Raw genomic sequence first — 10,000 nt, 5'->3', positions numbered from 1 at the left:
GCACTCCAAGCTAAACCAGGAGCTGTGAAATAGTGGGCAGGGTCTAATCCATAACAATTTTTATTATGACAGAGTGTTCTAAAAGCCTCAAACACATCAGCTAACAATAAAACATCTGTTTTTAGATATAAATCATGATATTCTCCAAGGTTCTTTATCTTAAATATTTTCCATATTTCTTGTGCGTGTTTATATTCCTTATCACTTATCTCTTCTTCATAAAGGTTATTATAGAAACTTTCTTTTGAAGGAAGTTGTGTTTCTTTAAATCTCATAAATGAATCCATATAATCATAAGGATAAATTCCCTTACTTGTAAGAATTTTCTCTTTACTTTGAATTTCATTCCTTGTTTGAATTTCCTCTCTCGTAAGAATTCCTTCTTTAATCAGAATTTCATCTTTAATCTGAATTTCCTCTTTAGTTCGAATTTTCTTTATAATTAGAATTTCATCTTCAGTTAGAATTTCTTCATTAATTAGAGTTTCCTCTTTACTTTGAATTCTCTCTTTAATCTGAATTTCCTCTTTAGTGAGAATTTCCTCTTTTGGAAAGAATGAATTAAGATTTGGAAAAGAGCCCGTGGAGCTTAGATTTGATGCGAGGTAGGCTAGTGGTGTTCCCATAAACTTGTAAGAATCTAGAAACCTAATACGAGTTAAAGGTTTTGTGAATATCATTTTTAAAAATGAAATATACTTTTGACTTGTGTTTGTTATGGCAGAAATATTCCCTGGTGTTTTTGAAAGTTCATTTATAAATAGATGTGTATCATAGTTGGCGCTGTTGTGAAGAAAGACTGGAATAAAAGAAGGTAATTTATAATTAAGATTACAACAGGAATGAGCGGGACCTCTATATTTACCAGTAAGATGACAATGGTCTCTAACTTTAGACTCCTTAATTTCCCCCTCACAAATATGACAGATATTGTTCATTCTAAATTCTAATTTTTTCTTCTTTGGTTAATTTCATCGGTTCATTTGTTTCTTTCATTAATTTAGTGAGTCTTATACAATCCTTTTCTAATCGTTTTACAAACTCTTGTGAAGCATTTTTTCCACGATAATGTTCAAGTTTGTTATACTTTTCTCCAACAGATGATTTGATATAATAACAGAAACCACAAGGAATATGTTTTTGATATTTATTTGTATATGGTTCTTTTGGATTAGGAGAAGCAGTATTTATCTTTTTAAGGATACATTCAAAATCAGCGTATATCACAAATGGGTGCATGATAGATTTATTATAATCTTCAAAATAAATCTTTTTACCAGGTTTAGGCATTGTAATTACAGCTGATTTATGATTACTACAATATTTTGAATGTTGTTCTAATCGTTCTTTTGTATGAAATGAATTAAGACATCGCTTACAAGGATATATTTTGTTTGCCGTTCTGAATACCTGAGAAGAGATTAATCTTGATAAATTATTGATGTATGTGTAATGTGAATTCTTTCCAACACTAAAATATAAAAGGTCAATGTGTGTTTCTTCATTTTTATAGTTGTTTGAAATTTTTAATATTTGAACTTTGTTTGTATCCGTTAATCCATATACATTAATAGAAAGATTATTCTTTTTCTCAAATTTAGGAATATCTGTTAGTGGCATTGGGAATTTAAAATCTTTAATGTCCAAGGTATTCTCATATTTCATATATTGTTTTACTCTTTCTGAATTACATTTTGGTGGATGAAAGTGAGCAAGAACAGACCAGAGAAAACATTTATTATCATTGTTCTTAATATTAACAACTGCCTTCTTTAGTTTTATTTCTTTTGGTAATTCAATATAAGAAGAAGCTTTAAGAGGGTTTGATTTTAGAATGTGTATATCTAAAAAGATGATTTTTTAATATTGAATCCACTTCCTACCACTGTATTATCAACATCCTCCTCTTGTCTTGATAGTTCTTCATAAACCCCACTATTCAAAAAATCTTGAAATGATGTTATAAAATGAAGACCTGTTCTCATATAAGGAGTATGTTCTTCATCTTGTCTTTTCATATTCATTTTCACTCCCATATAAAACTTTAAAGTTTTCATTTCTTTTAATGTCTTTTTAATAAATTTTTCAACATCGGGTTTCACTATTTCAATTGATTCAGCTATTGATGATGGACCGGGTTCTCCAAATTGAAAAATCCTTATTTTTATATGCCCTTTAAATGCCCCATCAGTGTTTTTAATATAATAGTCTCCCTTTACTTTAAACTCATTTTTCTTGTGTTTTTGTGATTGAAGATGTTTATTATAACTACTCTTCAAAACATCCTTTGAACAGATATCACAATGTTTTCTTTCCAACTCAAGAGGAGATATTTGATGAAATAGATTAAATGTGTGTTTGTTGGTTCGGAGGTGTTTTCTATAATGTTTATATTCGTGATTACAAACATCGCAGTACGTTGTATTCACCATATTTATAGAATAAAACTTTGCTTAAACTAAAATTTTCTTGATGAAAATTTCTTTAATTTATAGGTGAATCTGTGCTTAAAAACATTTTATCCTCCAACTTTTTCACTTAATAAATACAATGTTTCAAGACACAAAAGACAAGTTTCAATCAATCTCTTCATCTGTTAAAGATACTGAGAAATATGTCAAGGATGTAAAATTGAACAAAGATAAATATAACAACTATTGGATAAAAACTATTATGGTAAATAATATGAGTTCTTCAATTTCCTTCAGTGGAAGGGCTTTCAGTATACCTGGAAGAACATCAATTAAAGTATCTCTAACAAAAGTTTCTCCTCTCCTTCTAGTAATATATTCAAAACTAGAAAAAGCAATGAAACAAGAAAAAGTATCAAAGAACAAAAACCTTATGGATGAAGCTTTAGAAAGAAAAGATAAGACCATCTGTAATATGCAAGGAGAAATTTGTATTTTTTTCAACAACCCTAAAGATGTAAATCCTGATGAAATAAAGGATGTTAATATATCAGGTGAAATGACATTTCGTTCAATAGTAGTTAACGATAATTTTAAAATTACCTTTAATATAAAAAATGTTGTCGTTGAATCTGATAATGAAAAAAAGTATATCGATATCGATGGTAATATACAACTGAAAGTATAGATGGGTCAGGTATGGGAGCATGTGCCAGAACAGCGCGTCGCTGCGTCCACTTTCCGCCGGTACTCCAGGGGCCTCCGTCTGGCCATCCCCCAGGCAGATGCCAGGCCCATCCCCATCTCCTTGAGATGATGGTCAACCTGCTGCAACCATGAGGCACGTGGTCGGCCCACTGGCCTCCTCCACTCATGAGACTCCCTCGCTGAGAGAATCTGGTGAGCAGGATCAGCGTCAGGAAAACGAGCCACATGTCCATACAGCCGCAGCTGACGCTCACGGACTATGCAGGTAACAAATCTCATCCGAGTCTCTCTCAGCAACCGCTCGTTGGACACAAAATCCGACCAGCGATAGCCAAGGATTCTCCGAAGAGACCTGGTACCAAAGGAATTAAGTCTCCGTCTCAGATCCTTGGTCAAAGTCCAAGTCTCGCACCCATAGAGCAAGACTGGAAGTACCAAGGACCTGAAGACTCGGACTTTCGTCCTCCCGCACAGGTACTGGCAGCTCCACACCCCATGATCCAGTGAATCCATGACTCCCCAGGCCCGACCCAGACGTCTATTGACCTCCGGCTCACAACCTGCGGAGACATGAATATCACTGCCAAGGTAAGTGAATCTATCCACGACCTCAACATCCTCACCACAAACAGACACAGACAGGACAGCAGCATCCAAGATGTCACCGAAAGCCTGGATCTTTGTTTTGACCCAAGAAATCCGTAATCCCAACGGCTCCGACTCCTCATTCAGCACCTCGAGGGCCCCCAAGAGGATGTCTAAAGTCTCCGCAAAGATGACTGCATCATCTGCAAAATCAAGGTCCGAGATCTTGACATTGCCAAACGATGCACCGCAACTTGATCTCTCCGACATCCTCCCAAAATCCAGTCCATACAAGTGCTGAAAAGTGTGGGGGCAAGTACACATCCCTGACGAACTCCAGTAACAACTGGAAATAAGTCAGAGGCGGTACCACCACACTTCACAGCACTCTCAGTACCAGAGTAGAGTTCAGACATCAGATCGATCAGTTTCGGTGGCACCCCACGAAGACCAAGAATCCTCCAGAGGACATCCCGATTCACTGAATCGAACGCTTTACAGAGATCAACATAGGCTGCAAGCAGCCCCTGCCGAAACTCTCGTCTGCGTTCGGTGAGGACACGAAGTGCAAGGATACGGTCAATCGTTGACCTCTTTGGTGTAAAGCCTGACTGCTCTGGACGCTGGTGCTCAAGCAGATGGTGGCGAACCCTATCAAGAATTATCCGAGCAAAGACCTTGCCCGGCACTGAGAGCAGCGTCACCCCTCGGTAGTTGTTGCAGTCTTGGCGATCACCCTTCCCTTTCCAGAGAGGGACAACAAGGCCCCTCTTCCAGTCAGTTGGGATGATGCCTGTGTTCCAGGCAGAGCACAAAACTGCATGCAACGACGCGAGTGCAGCATTTCCACCAGCCTTGAGAAGTTCGGCATGGATGCCACAGATCCCTGGAGCTTTGCCCCGTTTCAACTGGTTCACCGCAGCCCGTGTTTCCACAAGCGATGGTGGACCACAGTTGATTCGAGGGTCAGCAACAGGGATTGTAACACCCTTGACGTCCAACTCGACAGCTGGGGGATCAGCCTGGTACAACCGCTCAAAGTAACCGGCCCAGCGGGCCTTCACTTCAGACTCCTCTGTCAAGAGCCTACCACTCTCTGCTCGAACTGCAGTGCTCCGAGGGATGGGCTTGGATGAACGTAATGCGCGAATTCCCCTGTAAGCGGGACGAGAATCACCTGTCCACAGGTGATGCTCTACCCCCTCACAGATTCCTCGCACATAGGCCTCCTTGTCCACCCTCAGTGCACGTACAGTTTTACGCCTCAGCTCCCTGAACAGCTCAGCTCTGCCATTCAGCCTGGCCCTGCGACTCTGGTCAATGGTATCCAGTGTCCCTTGAGAGACAAAATTCTTCTTTGCCCTGCGGTGAACTCCAAGGCATCCACCGGCAACATCAAGGACGGTGGTCTTGAAGGTGCTCCACAACTCTTCAGGACTCCCCAAAGCACCCAGACCCCAAGTGTCCACTCAGCCTGTTCGCAAACTCCTCAGCTACTCTCTCATCCCTGAGCTTGGCAACATCCAGCCTAGGCTGGGATGGTACCATTCTCCAGGATTTAAGGTGCAGCTTTAGAGTTGCTACAACAAGCCTGTGGTCAGTATTGAGGAACTGAGCACTCCGGTAGACCCTGCAGTTCTGGATCATCCTCCAACGACCGTCAATGAGGACATGGTCAATCTCCTTTGCCACACCGCCAGCGTTGGAATACCAAGTCCAGCGATGAGCTTGCGGGCGCTGAAACCATGAACCAGCCACCCTAAGTCCATGACTTCTTGCAAAGTCAAGGAACTTAGTGCTATTCTGGTTCATAGTTCCTGACCCATGGGGACCAACACACACCTCATAACCATCCCTATCAGTTCCAGTCGATGCATTGAAATCCCCCAAGACTGTATCTCGTCCCCCAAGTCCCCCAAAATCCCCCAAGTGTATCTCGTCTGGGGCACTGATCAACCACAGACTCGAGTGTGGCGTAGAATGTGTCCTTCACGGTAAGATCACTCGCCTCAGTCGGAGCATAAATAGAGACCAGGGAAATGACACCTAAGGAGTGACGAATCCTTAATCTCATAATACGCTCGTTGACCGGTGTTACCTCAATTATCATTGGGGTCAGCTTATTGGACACAGCTACAGCAACTCCTTGGGTATGGTAACCATCAGAGCGACCAGACCAATAGTAGGTGTAACCACCCACCATTATCTCGCCGCAATCCGGTCTCCGAACCTCAGAGAGAGCTGCAATCCCGATGTCCAAACGCTTGAGCTCAGATGATAACAGAGACAGGTGATCATCCTCTCTTAGGGATAGGACATTCCAGGCACCCACCCGAAGGGACCGCCTCAGGTTAACCCAAGGAGACCGCCGTCTGGTGGACGACACCTCAGCACCACTCCGACACACTCTCCCGCAATCTGACCCAGGGATGTTACCCCGTGGTTTCCCTCCTATCAAAGATTGGGGGTCCCGAAGGCTTTGCCCCAATCCCATCATCCGGTGAGCTGCCCTGCGAAGGGAAGCTGCACAGGAGGTACTCCCACGGAGTGGGTTTTCAGATTTTTTTGCGTTTTTGCGTTTTGCGGAATGAAGCGTTTTACGGTGGCTGGAGTGCAAATCCTGCCACCAACCTCCTAATAAGAAGTAACCCAACTGCAGGAGGACGTCCGCAGACACAGTTGGGCACTAGATATGGATGGCCGTTGGCTCACAAGGAGCTCCTCCGCCCTTTGACAGGTTTTGTTTTTAATCCTGCTGGGTGTCCATATCCAAACACCCTCCTCACCAGAAAACCTGGTGGGGGAGACGGTTTAGTCGCCGACAACCTGACCATGGAACAGGTTAGTACAGGTTTACATGGTACCTGTAGCAGGTCACAGATCGAACCTGACCTGACAAAAAAAGTATAGATGAATTTCAGTTTAAGTAAAGTTTTACTTTATAAATATGCTAGACTTTCCTGATTCTCCATATGACAAATTTGAGAATTGTCCTGCGTGTGAAAGACGGGGATTAAACACAGAGTCAAAAGCCTATAAACAATGTATATTCTGTGATTATCTTCTAATTAATGATAATAAAAAATATAAAAAGGAAAATAATTCTTTTAGATTTACACCAAAAATGAATTACTTTACAAGATTGATTAGAGAAATGAATGTAAAGTATGAGGGTGATAACACACCTTTCCTTACAAGGGAAGAAACTGAACGTATAAGAGAAATGTTCAAAGGATTGTTGTTGTATATTATTCATGGATGTAATTTTCAGGGAAATATCAACACAAGATATTATATAAATAAAATAATGGATTATCTTGAAATTAAACCTGAACTTAGGATAAAATATAGAGTTTCTAAAAAAGCCAATAATAAATTAAATAACCTGTTTTTCAAATATATAAATGAATGATTTTTTACCTATTTGGGAAAATAAGATAAAATTTAACAACCATAAAAATCTCCCAAATTCATTAAGATGTCTCATAGTTGGTTCAAGTGGATGTGGAAAAACCTGCTTACTTTTAAAAATGCTCCTCACTCCCAACTTTTTAGATTATGATAATTTAATAATTTTCACAAAGTCGAGTTTTCAACCAGAGTATCAACTACTCTCACAAGATTTTAATGCTGGTCTTCAAAAAGAAGATATAATCGGTTTATTTAAACGTCAAAAAAACCTAAATGATTATAACATTGAAGATATAATTCAACTATTTTGTGATACACAGAGATGTAAAAAGAAATCAAATCCTATAACTTGTATTCTTAGTGATAATACGGATGATATACCGTCTCCCCAAGATTTGGATAAATCAAAAAAGAACCTCGTTATCTTTGATGATTGTGTTAATGAGAGAAACCAAACGGTAATGGACAGCTACTACACAAGAGGGAGACATTCTTCTTGTAATTGTATTTATCTTAGTCAATCGTACTTTCAACTTCCTCGTCGTTCCATCAGAATCAATGCTAATACTTTTATTTTATTCAAGTTAAATTCAATAGATATCAATAATTTTTGGAGAGATAATTGTTCTACATTATGTAGTAAAAAGAAATTTGAGGATTACATGAAGCACACGACTGAAAAATATAAATATATTGTTGTGAAACAAGATGAGATATTAAGGGATATATTTTTTGTTTTATAAACAATTACATATATAAATGACAACTATTATTATAAATCTTGTGGGTAAATCTGCTTCTGGAAAAAACTTTCATAAATCAAGGTTCTTGTGTAGTACAAATGAGAATATTGTAAATTTACTTAAACACCCCGTGATACGCATTGTATCAACAACAACTAGAGCAATAAGACCTGGAGAAATAAAAGGTGAAGATTATCACTATATTTCAGTGGAGGAACATATGCGATTGAGGAATGAAGGACAAATATTTGAGGAGGTTTCTCTTGGTACAACAAAATATTCACATTGTAAGAGTGAGTTAAGGAAACTAAAATCTGGTGGTGTTGGGATATTAGAAACTAATCCAGAAGGAACGAGACAAATTATTAAATATCTGAGCGGAGTGAAGATTTTATCATTCGGTTTTGATGTTGATGAAGAAACTCAACGCAAACGTATGAAAAGCAGAGATGCAAGTATTAGTGAAGAAGAAATTACAACTCGCATTAAAGTTAATAAAGAATTTGATGAAATATTTAAAGAAAAGGATTTATTTGAACACATCTACTTGAATGATGAAGAAAAGGAAAATTTCCCTGTTAATCTTTACAATTCATTAAATGATATTTTACAATAAATAAATGGATACAAAAGAAAGAGCAAGAAGATTTAAGGAACATCAAGAGTTGGTTTCAAAAGTTGTAAAACAACAGGAAGACATAAAGAAGAAACGCAGACAGAAACTAACGGGCGAAGAAGCATTTGAAAGAAAACAAGAGAAATTTTTTAAACCACTTTTAAAAACTTCCCAAGAAAAAATGAAAGATGTTTCCACAGTTCCCACAGTAGAATATACGCCCAGAAAGCTTCAAATGTTAAAAGATTTCAGTCAAATGACGGAGGAAGAATTAGAGCATTTAGGAGAATTAGAATATGATGATGAAGGTTTATTTCAACAACTGGAAGAGATTAATCAACCCCCTGATTATATTGTGAATGCTATTCAAAACAATGAATATTCAGCGGATTCAAAAACCAAAGCAGGACTCATTCCAACAGAACAACCAGCAATATTTCATCTTGTTCAAGAAAAGGTATTGATATTTAATGATGAATTAAGGTTCTTAAGTTCTGCTCAACCCCTGTTAAACTAACTCCGAGATTAATGTTTCTTCTCACAAAAGATGGAAGACAAGGTTCAACTGTGAGGGATGAATCAAAGTATATTGATAAACCATTGGATATGGAAAATAATGATGATAGAGTATATATTGATTTGCTGAACACTCTAAATTATAAGGTTATTCTTTCTGGTAAAAGTAGGAAGAATGAGAAGGAGAAACACATTATTCAGGCTTTAAGTATCCTTGGTTCAGGTATTAGTTTTCTTCCAAATGACCCATCGCAATTAGTTAATAGACTGTTATTGTTGTTAGGCAGTAAGAAGGCTGGAAATAACAATTGTTTTAATGAAGCATCAGCCATTTTAGACCAGTTGATGAACATGAAAATAATTAATAAATCTCAATATAAAGACATTTTATCTCATATTAAATAAGATGAGAAGCACAATCCTGAGTTTTAATTTCACAACAAGCGACCACACATCTTCATTCCCATACCCACTACAACTTGACACAACAAAAGAATATGAGGCATCTTTATTGTCCATGGAAACTTATAATACCTTATTTAATATAACCGAGAAAAATGACAAGTTTAGTTATAATCCGGGAAGTGGATACAAAATGATAACAGTCTCACCCGGAGCATACGAGATTTCTCAAATATCTTCCGAAATTGCTCGTCTTATGAAAGAACAGGGTGATGAACCAAAAAATATTGTTATAAACATTCAAAAACCAAGCTGTTTAGTATATATATATATACATATATATATATAGTATATATATATAGTATATATATATACATATATATATATATACTATATATATATATATATATATATATACTATATATATATATATATATATATATATATATATATATATATATATATATATATATATATATATATATACTATATATATATATATATATATATATATATATATATATATATATATATATATATATATATATATATATATATATATATATATATATAGTATATATATATATATATATATATATATATATATA

The sequence above is a fragment of the Eptatretus burgeri genome, unplaced genomic scaffold (assembly GCF_056783735.1).
Source record: "Eptatretus burgeri isolate ZD-2024b unplaced genomic scaffold, Ebu_testis_v1 Ebu_testis_scaffold_46, whole genome shotgun sequence".
In the NCBI taxonomy this organism is placed as follows: domain Eukaryota; kingdom Metazoa; phylum Chordata; class Myxini; order Myxiniformes; family Myxinidae; genus Eptatretus; species Eptatretus burgeri.
Note: the sequence above shows the minus strand (reverse complement) of the source record.